At 40.4% G+C, this 16,507-nt stretch overlaps 1 non-coding gene across 1 annotated transcript; it reads right to left on the bottom strand.

Moving 5' to 3' along the window:
* Positions 1–14,958: 14,958 nt before the first annotated feature.
* Positions 14,959–15,033, bottom strand: Trnag-ccc. The gene has a single exon. It is a non-coding gene; the product is annotated as a tRNA-Gly (tRNA).
* Positions 15,034–16,507: the final 1,474 nt, after the last annotated feature.

Here is a 16,507-nt window from a genome sequence, read left to right as displayed (position 1 = left end):
CTGGTTAAAATTAAAGTGACGGTACTCCGAGTGCTGCAGTACAAGCTGTACATATTGCAGGATGCTGAAACATCATAGGTATGTTCATTAAGTTGTGCTGAGAAAATAATAGTTCCGAGTGAAAATATAGCACTATAAGTAGTCAGAATGTGAGATGTACCCTGTTTTGACATCAGTATGGTGTTTGTTGCTTGGCGGCCCATGTTGATTTCTTTTGTAAAAGTAACTGTTGGTGTAAAGGGGTAAGAACGTTGAAATTTTTCTTACGAAAGAAATTGCTATCGAGAAGAAAGACGGTGTCCTGCTGGTGAAATTGTTTTATGAAAACGGTAGACCGGCCTCGGTGACCGAGCGGTTCTGGACGGTACCACGCGACTGCTACGGTCGCAGGTTCGAATCATGTCTCGGGCATGGATGTGTGTGATGTCCTTAGGTTAGTTAGACTGAAGTAGTTCTATGTTCTAGGGGACTGATGACCTCCGATGCTAAGTCTCATAGTGCTCAGAGCCATTTGAACCATTTGAGAACGGCAGCAATAGCAGCGCTGTCTTGCGGGAATATCGGCGACAGAAACAGCTGCGAAGAGGAACCATGTCAGTAAACGGGCTAAAGAATATGATCAAGAAATTTAAAGAAACAGGCGAATTGGGTGGTGCAGCAGGGAGAGAGGGAGACGGCCCTTTCCCATAACAGCTGTTGATGAAGTTGCAGCAGCTACGGCCGACCGTGGAGCAGCTGCCTCAAATCCTGCAGCCAGTGCTCGAGCTGTGTCACTCGAACTGTCTGTCCACTGGTCGACAATTCAAAAGATTTTACAGTGCATTTTACAGCGGTATTCCTACAAGTTTCATAATGTGCACTTCAGAATGTGCTCCAAATGAAGCTCCAAGAAAGGCTACAATGCCGTGACTTTGCCCTTCGTCTTTTGGCGTGCTTTGAAAAGGATGACATGTAGCCAGGGAATATTCTTTGGATGGACGAGACACGGCCACATGTGCGGAACATCCACTGCACTCAGATTATGTGACCATGGGGTGTGGTTGCACAAGTCCATTCATTCTCGGTCCGTTTTTCTTCGAAGAGACAACACCTCGGTGCCCTGTTAGTCGTACAGTCATATCTGCACGTTGTAAGCATCTCCTTGTGCAACACGCGATTCCAACTTTGGAAGAAGCAACTGTGTCCACGCCACTATTTTGATGCAAGATGGGGCGACACTACATGGCGCTTGCCAGGTGAAAGATTTACTTTGAGAAACGCTTCATAACGACGGCACCATCTCTAGGAAATTTCAAGATTTGTGGCCTTCCAGAACCCGCGATCTAAATTCATGTGATACAGTTTGGATTCCGTAGAAATATTGGAACACGTGAGGCAATACTGACACTACGACTTATCTTAGAAGATAGATTAAGGAAAGGCAAATCTACGTTTCTAGCATTTGTAGACTTAGAGAAAGCTTTTGACAATGTTGACTGGAATACCCTCATTCAAATTCTGAAGGTGGCAGGGGTAAAATACAGGGAGCGATAGACTATTTACAATTTGTACAGAAATCAGATCGCAGTTATAAGAGTCGAGGGGCATGAAAGGGAAGCAGTGGTTGGGAAGGGAGTGAGACGGGGTTGTAGCCTGTCCCCGATGTTATTCAATCTGTATATTGAGCAAGCTGTGAAGGAAACAAAAGAAAATTTTGGAGTAGGAATTAAAATCCATGGAGAAGAAATAAAAACTTTTAGGTTCGCCGATGACATTGTAATTCTGTCAGAGACAGCAAAGGACTTGGAAGAGCAGTGGAACGGAATGGACAGTGTCTTGAAAGGAGGATATAAGATGAACATCAACAAAAGTAAAACGAGGATAATGGAATGTAGTCGAATTAACTCGGGTGATAATGGGGAAATTAGATTAGGAAATGAGACACTTAAAGTAGTAAAGGAGTTTTGTTATTTGGGGAAATGAGGAGGTATTGAACAGAATTGGGGAGAAGAGGAGTTTGTGGCACAACTTGACTAGAAGAAGGGATCGGTTGGTAGGACACGTTCTGAGGCTTTAAGTCATCACCAATTTAGTATTGGAGAGCTGCGTGTAGGATAAAAATCGTAGAGGGAGACCAAGAGATGAATACACTAAGCAGATTCAGAAGGATGTAGGTTGCAGTACGTACTGGGAGATGAAGAAGCTTGCACAGGACAGAATAGCATGAAGAGCTGCATCAAACCAGTCTCAGGACTGAAGACCACAACAACAACAACAACAACATCTTTCCAGAATGAATTTTTTTAACAACAACATGTGGTTGTGGGGATATCTGAAAGGTTGTACCTAACAGGGATGCGTACGAACTCTCACTGATCTCAAGAGTAGCATACGACTACATATCGCTCTGTTTATACCGCATATGCTGCGAGCAATTGTCGACTATGTTGTAACTTGTGATCATATCCTAATAAACGTGCCAGAACCCGTGTTAGCTTGTGTTCGATCGTTCCTTCCAGTTTTCTTGCACCTACATCACATTCTTACTGCTTACAGCGCCATACTTCCACCTCGTGGCACAAAGTGGAACTATTATTTTCGTTAATATACTCCGAGGTGATTCATGAGCGTACTTACGATGTTTCAGTGTACTGCGTGTATACAGCCCGCACTGCAGCACTTGGAACAGCATCAGTTAATTACAGTCAACCAGTAGATGACACTGTCAGAAAAAAATTACAAAGAATTCTATGCATATTTGAACACCTGGGGCATGTGGGAAATTAAGATGAGACTCATTTTAACCCTTTCATGGATAAAACTCATTTTTTACAGATTTTTAAAATATTAAGGTGATAACAGTTTCTTTTCAGTCCCATTATTATATTTTCACCACCAAATAAGTTCTCCATTTTTTCACAACAGGAAGTGGGACACACATGTCCCATGAACCAACGCAAGATACCTTTTCTGCTGACGGACTGATTTTGTAATTTTATTTTTTTAGCCATAAACAGGATTTTGCAGAGAATAAAATAACTACAAATTATACATGCATGTAATCTTTTTGTTTGTGTAGAGCCAGTGTTAAAAATTTTCATTACATTTCAGTTTTCATGGTACATGATCAATACTTACAAAACTTTACATGCCATGAAACTTGGAAAAACATGGTGTGGCACAGAGTGCAAACAACTTTTGTTCTCTTCTCTTTAGAGTTTGTGCTGCAGAATCTGCATCGCTTCCTAGTGCCACTGTCTTTCTGTACAAATTTGCCTACGTTCACGAGCCGGACGTCATCTGGTACACTAGAGACTCCTCTGTTTGCTGGGAAGAAAGTGGAAATTGATCCCCTCTTTTTCCTGGATGAATACCCATTAATCAATTGTCTTGCTAATCTTTACAAATAATGTCTGCTGGGACACATGTGTCCCCCTAATTTTGTTTCGATTATAAGATAGTACAGTCGCTGAGAAGTATAGTCGTTGACAAAACGAGCGAGACCCCTCGCCTTTTCGTTATGCTGATCCGCACAGCTATAAAGTCTGCTACACAGCATAATAGCAAGGCGACGAAATGCTACCAACATACTTTGCAGAGACGCGAAATTTAAAAACCATCCGAACTTTGTCAGTCTGTTTTCAATCATGTCTGAGTCTATATTAATGCTGATTAGTGTGTTAAACACAACATGTAATTATAAGATATAAATGAAAGGAGAAACGCTAATTAGTGTGAACTGTAATAATAAAAATTAACTTCACCTTATCGAGATAACATAACTGTTTTATTAAGGCAAAGTACCCCAGGTCGTTACGAATTAACAAAATATAATGCTCATTCGGCCACCAAACGGTCTGTGTCAACGTTCAGACCAGTCATACTGGACTACCGTTGCTGACCTACCATGAAAGTTTGCAAATTTAGTAATGTGTGAAGATTCATACCGAAATTCAGTTAAAAGTCATTCAGTGCCACACTTAAGTCAGTTCAGTTATTGACAGAAGCGGAAAAAGTAGGCAGTAACAAGTATGAAATTCTACAAGAGTTTCATATTGACATCCACAACGCGCCGGTACAGAAAAAGGGAGCAAAAAACATACTGGGGTCGCAAGAATTTCTTAAAATTGCTTTATTGATAGTCTATCTGCCTCCATCGAGATTAGAACCGAAAACAAACGAGACCTCCCTGCAGTAGCAAACACCTTTCACTACGCTAGCGGAAAACCCAGGCAAACAGGCCTCTATTTTTACCCCAGACATGAATAAACCGGCAATTTCGCAATGAAAATGGCAAAATGATTTGCAGTTTCTGTTGCACAGAGCTTTCTGGACTCAAAAACATGAATTTTCTACCTTTATGTCACCGCTTATATGACAATCATTCGGGATGTTTATCGATATACCAAATACTGTTATTAGCGAGTAAATTTAATAGGATAATTCTGCACCACCCCAGGAAATAAACGGCGACATAGCTGCCAAACGTATTCTACAATGTTTCGAATTCGCCATTAGACTCGTCACAGCCAGGAAACGTTCATTAGCCGACGTGTTTCTTAAGCAATGGGAATGCTCGCACTTCTAAAACGCGGTGGCATTAATACTAGGATCTGAATTACCACGTATATAGGCAAATGGATTTTATTTGCTTTCCTGTAAACGTGATTTGGGTCGAAAGGGTAGCTAAGATTAATCATGCTGATGTATTGACTGCACTAGAACATTTCGAATAAAGAGTAGGGGGAATTATTTATGCGGCCCTTATCTTCAGTAACTGTCGTAGCTATTTTCGTTGTTAGGATTTAGTCACCTAAATCGGTAAATATGGAACCCTACTATTCTCACTTTCTTGACGTCTATCTGTCTACCCAACCCTTAAAATCCGTTTACCTCTAGAACGGTTAGACATAATAAGCGACAATGTATCGTACTTCCTGCGGTATACAGTCCCTTTGTGGTGTAAAAAAGTGAGCTTCTATGTGAACGCAATCTAAAGATACGGCTCTTTATGTAAAGAAAATTTACGCAACAGTAATCCAGTATGACTGGTCTGAACGTTGACACAGACCGTTTCGCGGCCGAATGCGCATAATATTTTGCTAATTCGTAACGTTTTGGGATTCTTTGTGTCGGACAGTTTTTCAATTTCACGCCTGTGCATATTATGTTGGTAGCACTTCGTCGCCTTGCCTGTTATGCTGTGTAGCAGACTTTAAAGCTGTGCGGATCAGTATAACGAAAAGGCGAGGGGTCTCGCTCGTTTTGTCCACGACTGTACATTCCACACTGTATTTGTACTAAAATGATTATTAAGTTAATAATAAGATGAATTACTTACTCCAGACATCGCTGGAAAGTGAGAAATGATGAAAACTGAAGATTGACACAAATAATTGGCGTTGCAGTGGCCATATATACACGCCAGTCAACAAAAGTAGTCACCGCTTCTCTATTGCCTTTGCAGTGCAGTCCCGATTTTTTTCTTAGGTTCAGTACAGTCGTCCCTAGATGGCAGCACCGTGCAGAGCTGGGTAACATATATCACGAGACTCGAACTGGCGCTCAAAGTTAGTGGGACATATATGACCCATCAACTACGAAAGGGTTAAGACGCGCCGAATACTGCTGTGTCTTGTCTTGGTGGTAGCAGGTGTCTGGAGACAATCCGCGCAGACAACAGACAGCATCCAGGAAGCAAGAGCAGGAGCAGGAGCGGAGCAGCAGCAGCAGCAGGGAAATCCCGAGGGAGGGCTGCCTGAGTCAGCAGCGTGTGGGGGCGCCTCGCCGCGCCGGAGGACAAATTAACGAAGCGCGAGCCGGGCCGAGCTGCCGCCGACACGGGGAACCCCCTCCAGACAAGCTGCGCCACCACCAGAGGGAACCAGCGCTCCTTCCCACAGCGCCACCCCTCAGTTTCGATCCTCACCGTTTGCGACGTACTAAATCGCACGTATTCGATCAGTAGCGAGTGTGCGGGACCATTGGAGTCGATTGTATGTAACTTTACCCTGATGTTCGTAATTTATAGCATTTTCATGTTCGTTGAAAAAAATGCTGAATAGTGGAAACTGTGCGAGGTATGCTGTGGTGGGACCACACGTAACACGTTACATACTTGGGGGAACCAGTGGGATGCTGCTTAGCGTAGTCTTTTGTTTTGCCGGCTGGAGTGGCCGAGCGGTTCTAGGCGCTACAGTCTGGAACCGTGCGACCGCTACGGTCGCAGGTTCGAATCCTGCCTCGGGCATGGATGTGTGTGAAGTCCTTAGGTTAGTTATGTTTAAGTAGTTCTAAGTTCTAGGGGACTGATGACCTCAGAAGTTAAGTCCCATAGTGCTCAGAGCCATTTGAACCATTTGAACCTTTTGTTTGTCACCAGTCTTCTCATTCGTTTGACACAGTTCATCACAACTTCCTAATCGATGTCAGTCTCTTCATCTCAGAGTAGCACTTAACTCTCAACAGCCTAAATTGTTTGTTGTTTATACTCCAACAAATAATTATCTTCCAGTACAAATTTTTATTCTTTACAGATCCTTCTTCCATGGAAGTCATTACCTGATCCGTAACACATGTCGTATCATCCTGAGCCTTCTTCTTGTCGGTCTGCTTCATACATGCGCCACGTAATTCTAGGGACCAATGACCTCAGCAATTTGGTCCCTTAGAAATTCACACAAATTTGAACATTTTTGTCATACGCGGCTTTGGTCCCCAATTCTGTGTAGAAGATCCATGTTTTTATCTATTTTTCAATATTGTTCCGCAGGGTGTCCCAGAAATGTTGCGACGCACTTGTAGGGATTGTAGTGGTGTCTTGAGGAACAACTGGAAGACAGGAACCTGTGTCCAGAAAGGCGCTACAGAGCGTCGAAGTTACAGGAGCTGGCGCTTGCAACCTCTTCGGGAGCGAACGCGACTTTGTAGGCTGACGGGCTATAGGCGGAACATCTTGCAGTGTTGTTTATTATCCTGTGATCGCGACTGATTCGGACACGGGTTTCTGTTGGCAATTTATTTTTCTGCTACCACCCTCTAAAATCTGCAGTGTTGTTCGGTATACTGGAGAAAAATAAACTACAGATGGAAATCCGCTTCATCTACCTAGGAAACGGAGCATCGCATTCATAGGATACAACTGCTGCTACAGTTTTCGCGATCCGCACCAGGTCGGATAAAAGGAAGTCCCTGAGGGGAAGGCAACTTTCTTTTCGAGGAATGCTACTGAGAAAATTTGAGGAACCTGCATTTGAAGCTGACTGCAGAAAACGATTCTACTACCGTCGACATACATAAGGTTTAAGGACTATGAAGGTAAGATACGGGAAGTTAGTGCTCATATGCGATATACAGACAATCGTTTTTTTCTTTGTCCTTTTTGTGAGTGGAACAGAAAAGGAAAGTGCTAGTAATGGTACAGGGTATTCTCTGCCACGCACGGTACGGCGGTTTGAGGAGTATGTATGCAGATGTAGATGCAGAAGGCCTGTATCCGCGGCAGCTAGCTCCATTTTCTCCTCTGGGAATAGTGGCAATCTGTCGCGATCACTAAATAACAAATGACATTGCGAGAAGTTGTGCCTACGGTCCGTCAACATACAAAGTCACGTTTGCATCCTAGTGGCAGGCACCGGCGCCGCACGCCACTAGGCCATCCCTTGCCGCCACTAACTTCGATGCTCTGTAGCGTCGTTGGATGATGTTTCCAGACACGCGTTCCTGTCCTCGATTCGTTCCTTAAGGAATCCTGCATAGCACCACATCTCAAACGCCTCCAGTCTCTGCTTTTCCTGTTTCCTACCATCCACGGGTTATGTCCATATACCTATGCGAAAAGATATACTCTTAGAAATTTTTTCCTCTGATTAGGCCGAAGTGTAACTCTAGAAACATCTTTTGGTCGCGAATACCCTCTTCGCCTGCGTCAGTCGCCTTTTTATGTCCTCGTTGCTTCGACAGTCATGTGTAATTTTACTTCCACGGAAGTAGAGTTCCTTAATTCCGTAAAATCTTGTACTTTATGGTCGCCACTTCTGATGATAAGGTTATTGCCAATCTCATTTGTGATACTCTCTTCTTTCTTGAGTTCACCCTCAAACCATATTCTGTACTCATTACGCTGTTCGTTATGTTCGACAGATCCAGTATTTACTTCTTTACTTTCGCTATGGATAGCAAAGCCTTAGAAAAATCTTATCACTGATATTCTTTCATCCTGAATTTTAATCCCAGCTAAAATCAATTTTCCAGAAAATTTTGAACATTTTGCACCATTTTATATTGTCGAAAGCTTTTCTAGGCCGATAATCCTGTGTTTTCTAAAGTTTTCAGTATCAAGCTAAACGTCAGTAGCTGCTCGCCTTGTGCCTTTACCTGGTCGTCATCTAACGGATCCTCAATTTTCTTTCCCGTTATGTTGTATATTCTTCCTATCACCAACTTGGATGCATTTGATGTTAATCTCAATGTTTGATAGTTTTCTCACTTATCTGCGAGTGTTATCTTCGGTATTGCGTGGATGATATTTTTCGTAAATCTGACCTTCAAACTCACAGACACTACAAAAAATCTGCAAAGTGGTTTGGTTGCCGCTTCCCCTTAATGATTTTGGAAATTTCTAAGGAATGCCATGTGTTCTTTCACTTCCAGCTCTTCGTTTATTGCATCAGAAATTATTCCCCCTCACAGACGCCTTTAATATACTCTCTCCACTTACCTGCATTTAACTGTCGAGTTCATCTTGTCCTCTTAATGTTGACGCATTTACTTTAAACTCCACCGACGGTTGGTTCAAATGGCTCTGAGCATTATGGGACTTAACATCTGGAGTCATCAGTCCCCTAGAACTTAGAATTACTTAAACCTAACTAACCTAAGGACATCACACACATCCATGCCCGAGGCAGGATTCGAAACTGCGACCGTAGCGATCGCGCGGCTCCAGACTGTAGCATCTAGAACCGCTCGGCTACAAGGCCGGTCCACCAACGGTTCTTTAGGCTTTTCTGTGTGCTAAATCTATCCTTCGAAGACCATATCTTTTTTCATATCTTCACATTTTTACTGCTGTCATTACGCTTTGGTTTCCCTGCACTTCCATTTTTCTTTCCTGAGCCACTTATGCTACTGTATTCCTGTCTTCTCGTGAATATTTGTGTACTTTCTTCTTTCAACTGAACTGAAGTATTTCTATTGTTATCCAAAGTTTCTTCCTCATTACTTTTTTGTATCTAGATATGTCTGTCCAGTTTCTGTCATGGCTGTTTTTAGAAATATCCTTAGGTAACTTCAAACGTACCTGTCATTCCTCGTTATTTCATTAGGACTATCCCATTTCGTTTCTACTGATTCTTCCGGACGATTCTCTTAAATTTCAGTCTTATCTTCATTATTACTAAATTGTGTTTCGAATCTGCTTCTGAAATAACTTATACAATCAGGCAAGTGCAAACAACATTCATGGGACATTTCAGCATTACTAGGAAGACACACAGAAACAAACGATCAAGGACCCAAAATTAAAAGAATGTAAATCTTATTAGAATGTATAACGTTTCCGTAAATGATAGAAATGGGGAAACAAAATTTTCTTGGCTTAAAGTTTGAATTTGTTTTTAAGATATGGGCTGGGGAGGTGGGGGTAGGCGGAAACGTTATAAATAGCATTCCCGTTGCATAAATTCGAAGTACTTAATTTGGCTTCAGTTAGACACAGAACTGCTAAAATTTAAAATCATTCCTCAACTGATTATTTTCATTGAAAATTAGAATTAAAACTCGGTATAATTTTCAACCACCTATTCCTGCGCCGGCGTAAAATATGTCTTTAGCAGTACTTCATTATAGACTACGTGCGAGAAGTTTAAGCTGCCGCTGTGAATGAACGTTGGCGTAGAAGAGGACAGATTATTATCTGCTGCATAAAAGTAAATTTACTTTCAGAACAAGCTTTATACTTTAAGAAGATTCGACCTGTGGCTATTGGCGTCTGATCGAATGCTCTAGTCAATGTAATGCTACCAAATTCTGGTGTGATTCTTATTGATATTTGTGAATAGGATACAGTGTCAAACTCCTTGATATAAAACAAGTTATTATCTAAATTAATTATTATTCAACTAATGAAATTACACTTGTGGATGAAAGCTATGCTCACATTCTTGGCTCAAGTTACCAAAGAGAAGAGAACTCCAGTCGGCAGCAGCTTTTTATTGTCCACCAAGGATATTATAGAGTTCACTGATACTAGATCAATCACATCCTTCCTTTGATTTTCAGAGAATTACAATTCATGTTTGGGAAAAGTGATGAAACTAATAATTATCGCTGTCTGATGTATAATCATAACGCATAATTTTGTAGAGTAATTTCTAAGTCCATTTGGATGCTCTGTAAATGGCAGTGGCAACGCACGATCTTCGTGTCTTTCATGGTGGCATTTACCTATGTCCTGATATGTTATTGTCATTGTACAAGTCATAATGTGATAACTGCTTCATAATCACAGTGTGAAACACCAGTTGAATACACCATTACATATACCGTCACTTCCCTGATAGTGTTTGGGCCCATAAAAGTTTCCGTCACAGCTAGCACACTTTTACAAAAGGACGGTTACTCTAATTCGCCGATAAGTTAGCTGAAAACAGTATAAAATATCAGTACTGTAGTTTTATATAGGGGCACAGTCCCTTATAACTGATTTAAGTCATTTATAATACTATACTGAAAATAAACTGTAACTCAGTCTTGTATGTCAGTATCTTCGTTACCCAAAATTATTTAGGGAAACCATATTGGTTTTATCTTGCTAGCTTGTTTCTATCTTCAAGAAAGAAATTATGCATTACCTGTTATTATATTACAGAGAGTAAGTTAGTGCATTTATAATAAACACAATATACAGAAACAGAATAATTTTACCCAGTAATTAGACAAGTACAAACTTAGGCTACAAATTTAGAAAGACATTTCTGATAATTAACGCTTTAAAGATAGCTTGTATGGAAGTGAGTTGTGACAGTGGAAAAATCGGAAGAGAGGAAAACCGAAGCGTTTAACACGCAGTGCTACTGAAGGATGCTGAAGAACTAAGTGGGCTGGTAAGTTCTTTGCAGAATCTGGTGAACAAAATTTCTGAATAACATCAAACAGAAGATGGGATACAATGGTCTGTGTTAAGATACCAGTGAATTAGCTTCATAGTACTTTAGAGACTCGGAGGGAATAAAACTTGTAGATGACTACAGAAACTGGAATATATCAGACAAATAATTAATGGCATGAGACGAAAAGTTGACAAAGTAGAAGAAACTGTCCCATGCCGCATCAAATCTCACAAGAGACTAATGACAAGAAAAGGAGATAGACCCAGCTCCCATTGTCCAATGAAAATGATCAACGTCTTTCAGTCTGTATAGTGAATATCTCCGACATGAGGAAATCATGTTTCTCGACTGGCTTCCTTCCTTTCTGAATTTAAGACATACGTAAGATGCTTTGGGTCGAACAGCTACAGGTTTAGATTGTAGAGGGGGTGACAGTTTGTCGCTATTTCCTTCCCCTCCTTTTGCCTGAGGTAGTGCAGCAACTCGAAGTGGCATAGCCTCAAAAAGTCGTTGGTAGCTCCTCGCACAGATATTTTGTCGTGCTGCCTCTATAGTCGTCCATAATTGCGGAAGTGTTCCCGGTGCAGGATTTAGTGTAAGAACTGACCTCTCGATTACGTCCCATAAATGTTCGACGGGTGGCCAAATCATTCGCCTGAATTGTCCAGAATGTTCTTCAAACCAGTCATGAAAAATAGTGGTCCGTTAACAGGGTGCAATGTGCACAGGGTCTTACTGACAACTTGGCGTCTGCACCACTCTCGATCCATACCATTAGCTCCTACCAACTGAAATCGGAACTCACCAGACCAGGCCGAGCTCTTCCAATCACCTAGTGTCCACCCGATTTGGGCACGAGGCCACGAGGGGTGCTGCAGTTGATGCGCTGCCGTAGCCCATTAAAGCCCAATTTCGCTACGTTCGTCATACGTCCCACATTGATTTCTTTAGTTATTTCATGCAGTGTGGCTTGTCTGTGAGCATGGACAACTCTACGCAAACGCCGCTGCTCTAGGTCGTTAAGTGAAGGCCTTCGGTCATCGGTCACTGCGTTATCGGTGGTGAAAGATAACGCCTGAAATTTGGTAGTCTCTTCAGCTGTGGATCTCGGAATATAGAATTTCCTAACGATTTCTTAAATGTAATGTTCCATGTGTCTACCTCCAACTACCATTCCGCGCACAAAGTCTGCTAACACCCGTCGTGTGGTCATAATCAGTCACAAACCGTTTCACACGAATCACCTGACTGCAAATGGCAGCTCCACCAATGCCTGCTGTTTCATACTTCACGTACGCGATACTACCGCCATCTGCATAAGGATCTCTACCCCATGACTTTTGTCACTTAAGTGTATAAATTGCCATCATCTACTGTTTCAATGTGTGGTACATGCATATGAATTTATTAATAATGCCAAGAAAATGTACAAAATGTTTTAAAATAGCAATAAAATTTATTTACATAGTTGCTAGGTTTATCGCTTCAGAGTAATATTCAAGAAACAGAAATTCAGAGAAATACATCATTTTAAAAGCATTAGTCCGAATATTTCAGAAACAAATGCAGTTGATGTGAGGGCTATGAAAGAAAAACACTCAAAAGTTCTGTTACAGCCTCATTATTTATTCGATATAGAATCAAAGTTTGAATATATTCAACAGAAAATTGAGGATGCAGGGTGCAGGTACTACCCTGAGATGAAGAGTTTGGCACAAGAGAAGAGTTCGTTGCTGTGGACTGCATCAAACCACTCAGAAGACTGACGAAAGAAAGAGCGCGCACTCACCATACTTAGTACTTCAGTTAGCACTGCGGTCGTTCAGACTACGGCTACGCGAACATGCAAGTAGAAGGAACACGACGTTTCTTTCAGACGTTTCCACCTACATTCGGGTAAGTCAGTTTTTCTGTTATTCTTTTGTTGGAAAAGAGTCGTTCCTTTTTTCTTATGCCTTATTTAAATTTTGTGGATTGCCAGTTATACCTGTGGACAAACGATCCGGATCAGGGGCGGCCAAGAATTCAGCACTCACCCTTACTGCACACTTCCCCCACCACCACACCAGCTGTCTGCGCCTGAGGAGGGGTAAAAATGGGGAAACTGTGGATGCACTGTATTGAAATGGCACTGCATACCACTTGGTTTTATATTTCATATTTTACAACAACAGAGATCATAAACAAAACATATCTTCAGTACTGTTTAAGTACTTTTGGCATGCGGAGGACTTAATAGAATTTTTTTACTGGTACAGACGCAGACAATTTCACTCACATTTCCAAGTAATCATGACTTATTTGGTTTTGTAATGGCGAAAATGGCTTTCACAAAAATTTGTCGACCGAAATATTGTAGCACTTTTACTGCCCCATTCTGGATTTGTGGATAATTTACCTGAGGATAGCAATGTAGACGTGCTGGACAGTTTTAACATGAAAGGATTTGTCATTAAAATGAGAAATACCTTGCAGGTCAATGAGTTACATCTGCGCATGTACAGGAGCACTTTCAAATGAATTGGCAAATGGTCTCAAAAACAGCTCGAAAACAGCTGTGTGGTTGACAGAGTCCTCAAAACCTTTTTAAAAGTATCATTGTAATTCTTGCAAGGGCACAATTAATTCTTCAAGCCTCGCACTTTCTTTAGCACTGGTGAGCTTAGGGATATGGATTGTCTTTGTCTAAGGGATGAAGGTATCGGACTATAATTTTGAATAGAGTACAATTAACAGAAAAACTAAACAGACCTTAATTTTGGGGTTAAGGAAATTAGTAAAATTCATGTACGAAGGAAAAATGAATGATCGCCAGCCCAATAAGGTACATTAAATGGGAAATATAAGTTTAAGAAAGTTGAATCTCAGTTACTTAAGTTACTTTCATTAGGATTCCCTTTGAGTAGCATACAGGATACAAACCGACACAGGGCACTCTGAGCTGTGGGTAGCAGTGGTTACACGTACTAGTAATCATAGAAAGCAAAATTGTACCAAACTCACACTAATAAGAGCTACACTCAATATTGTTAGATGGATCAGTACTGAATGGTTCCTGTAAGAAGTGCAGAAATAAAATTGGCCAGGAGGGGCTTTCAACTTAACTGACATATAAATACTCAATTAAAATAAATAATACCTCAGTCACACTGTTTATACTCCCATTTATAGATATACATCAGATTTCCTTAGTAGTAATAATAGTCCATTTATCTTTTTAATATATGAAGAATATGATGGGGACCCATAAACTGGTATGGTGTCACTAGTCAAGCTTTAAGATCACTTCAATAGCAAAGACTAATTTAAACAAAATTAAATCTTAACTTCACTTGAAATGGTTTATATGTTTACTTTTCAAGGCAAATTATTCAATACTGAGCTCAATTAACTTCAAAATTTCGTTCATGATAGTAATCAAAATTAAATTAAGTTTCAAATCAGAATAGCGTATTTGCCTTTTTTCATCACCTGTGAAGCAGGTATTTTAGACAGTAACATTCACACAGTCTCGCACAGAATTTTTGCAAAACGATACTTTGCAATAAGCTGAGAGCGTTTTAGCAATATTCTAACCAACTTCAACTCTTGCTAATGCTTGCACATTTGACAAACATAAATAAATCACTAGTTCATTAGAAACAGGATACTCGGTTTTCTGAACACTTAGAAATGAATCCTGCATAGGTTCATGATTCGGATAAAAGATTTGGTTCTAAACACAGGTTTATAGCACTTGGATTATTATTAAATCACTCACACAAATTAACTGGTCCATGCTCTGATACGAATCTGTATGCATGAATGAGATTTTCACTCTGCAGCAGAGTGTGCGCTGATATGAAACTTCCTGGCAGATTAAAACTGTGTGCCCGACCGAGACTCGAACTCGGGACCTTTGCCTTGGGCGGGCAAGTGCTCTACCAACTGAGCTACCGAAGCACGACTCACGCCCGGTACTCACAGCTTTACTTCTGCCAGTACCTCGTCTCCTACCTTCCAAACTTTACAGAACCTCTCCTGCGAACCTTGCAGAACTAGCACTCCTTTCTGCGAAAGGGCTTGCTCTGAACTTCGAACAAACAGAGTTCATCCAATTTTCTACTGCAATGAGTACAGTTCCTTCAATAAATATGACACATTAGCAGAAGTCAGTAGCCAGGGTGGAGCATAATAAGTTTTTGGGTGTACATATAATTGAGAATCTCAATTGCAAAATTCATCATTTGTATCTCCTGAAGCGACAAAGTTCAGCAACTTTTACACTCGGAATAATTGCTAATTTTGAGGATATAGAAATTAGCAAGCTGAAATACTGTACATACATTCACCCTCTGATGTTATACGGAATAATATTTTGGGGTAACTCAACACTTAGGCAAAAAGTATTCACTGCACAAAAGAAAGTGGTTAGAATAATGTGTGGGGCTCATAGTCGCACATCTTATAGGCATCTCTTTAAAAGGCTGAAATTCTTATAATAGTCTCACAGTACATTTCTCAGTAACGAAACTTGTTCCCAACAACGTGGACCAGTTTAAAAATAACATTCACATTCATGATTATAATGCCTGAAGAAAGAAAGACTTACACTGTCCTCTACTTAACCTATCTTTAGCGCAGAAAGGGGTAAAATATGCTGCTGTAAAACTCTTCGACAAGTTGCCACATGAAATAAAATGTTGACAGGCAGCAGTAACATTTTTAAAAATAAATTGAAATCATATCTCTTGACAATTCCATCTATACCGTAGATGAATTTTTGGATAGGAAATAATAAATCTGTAGGTATAATATATGTATTTTATGCCATTTAAGAGCATGGAGTAGGTGTTAAAAATTTTAAACTTAAAAAAAAGGACCTCCATTCAAGTGTGTCTTTCTTATATAATTGACAAGTTTCCACATCATAATGGTTACCGTGAGATTGATCAATGGAACACATAAGTAAGTAAGTTAGTAACTAACTGACTAACTTGAAACATCTCGGGCTTTTACTCTTGCTTGTACAAAGATGTTTCAGCTTACGAGCAATCGATTTATTTGTAGCAAAGAGGGGGGAAATCTTGTCTTAATTCGTTTTGATTTACTTCATAATTTACATAGAGAGATTTATTTCGAAGCAGTCAATAATAAAGTTTCATCACAATTATATTCTTGACGATAATTTAAATTTACCTCTACTGTTACTTTTACTTTGTGTAATATTTTAGGAATGTATCAAGCAGATTCACAGATAAAAGTCTGCTTCCACTTCGCTACTCGTTTAGCTAATGCGTAGTGACATTTCCACCTTGAAAAGCATACGTGGAAGCAATAAAATCTTAGTTGTCGTGTAAATCAAAGTGAAACAGTAAAGCTTGGGCTTTAATAATAATTAGTTCAAATGTGTTTGAAATCTTATGGGACTTAACTGC

Source organism: Schistocerca piceifrons, chromosome 1 (genome assembly GCF_021461385.2).
Source record: "Schistocerca piceifrons isolate TAMUIC-IGC-003096 chromosome 1, iqSchPice1.1, whole genome shotgun sequence".
NCBI classification, from domain to species: domain Eukaryota; kingdom Metazoa; phylum Arthropoda; class Insecta; order Orthoptera; family Acrididae; genus Schistocerca; species Schistocerca piceifrons.
The sequence above is the reverse complement of the archived record's forward strand: the minus strand, read 5'-3'. Positions and strand labels throughout refer to the sequence as shown.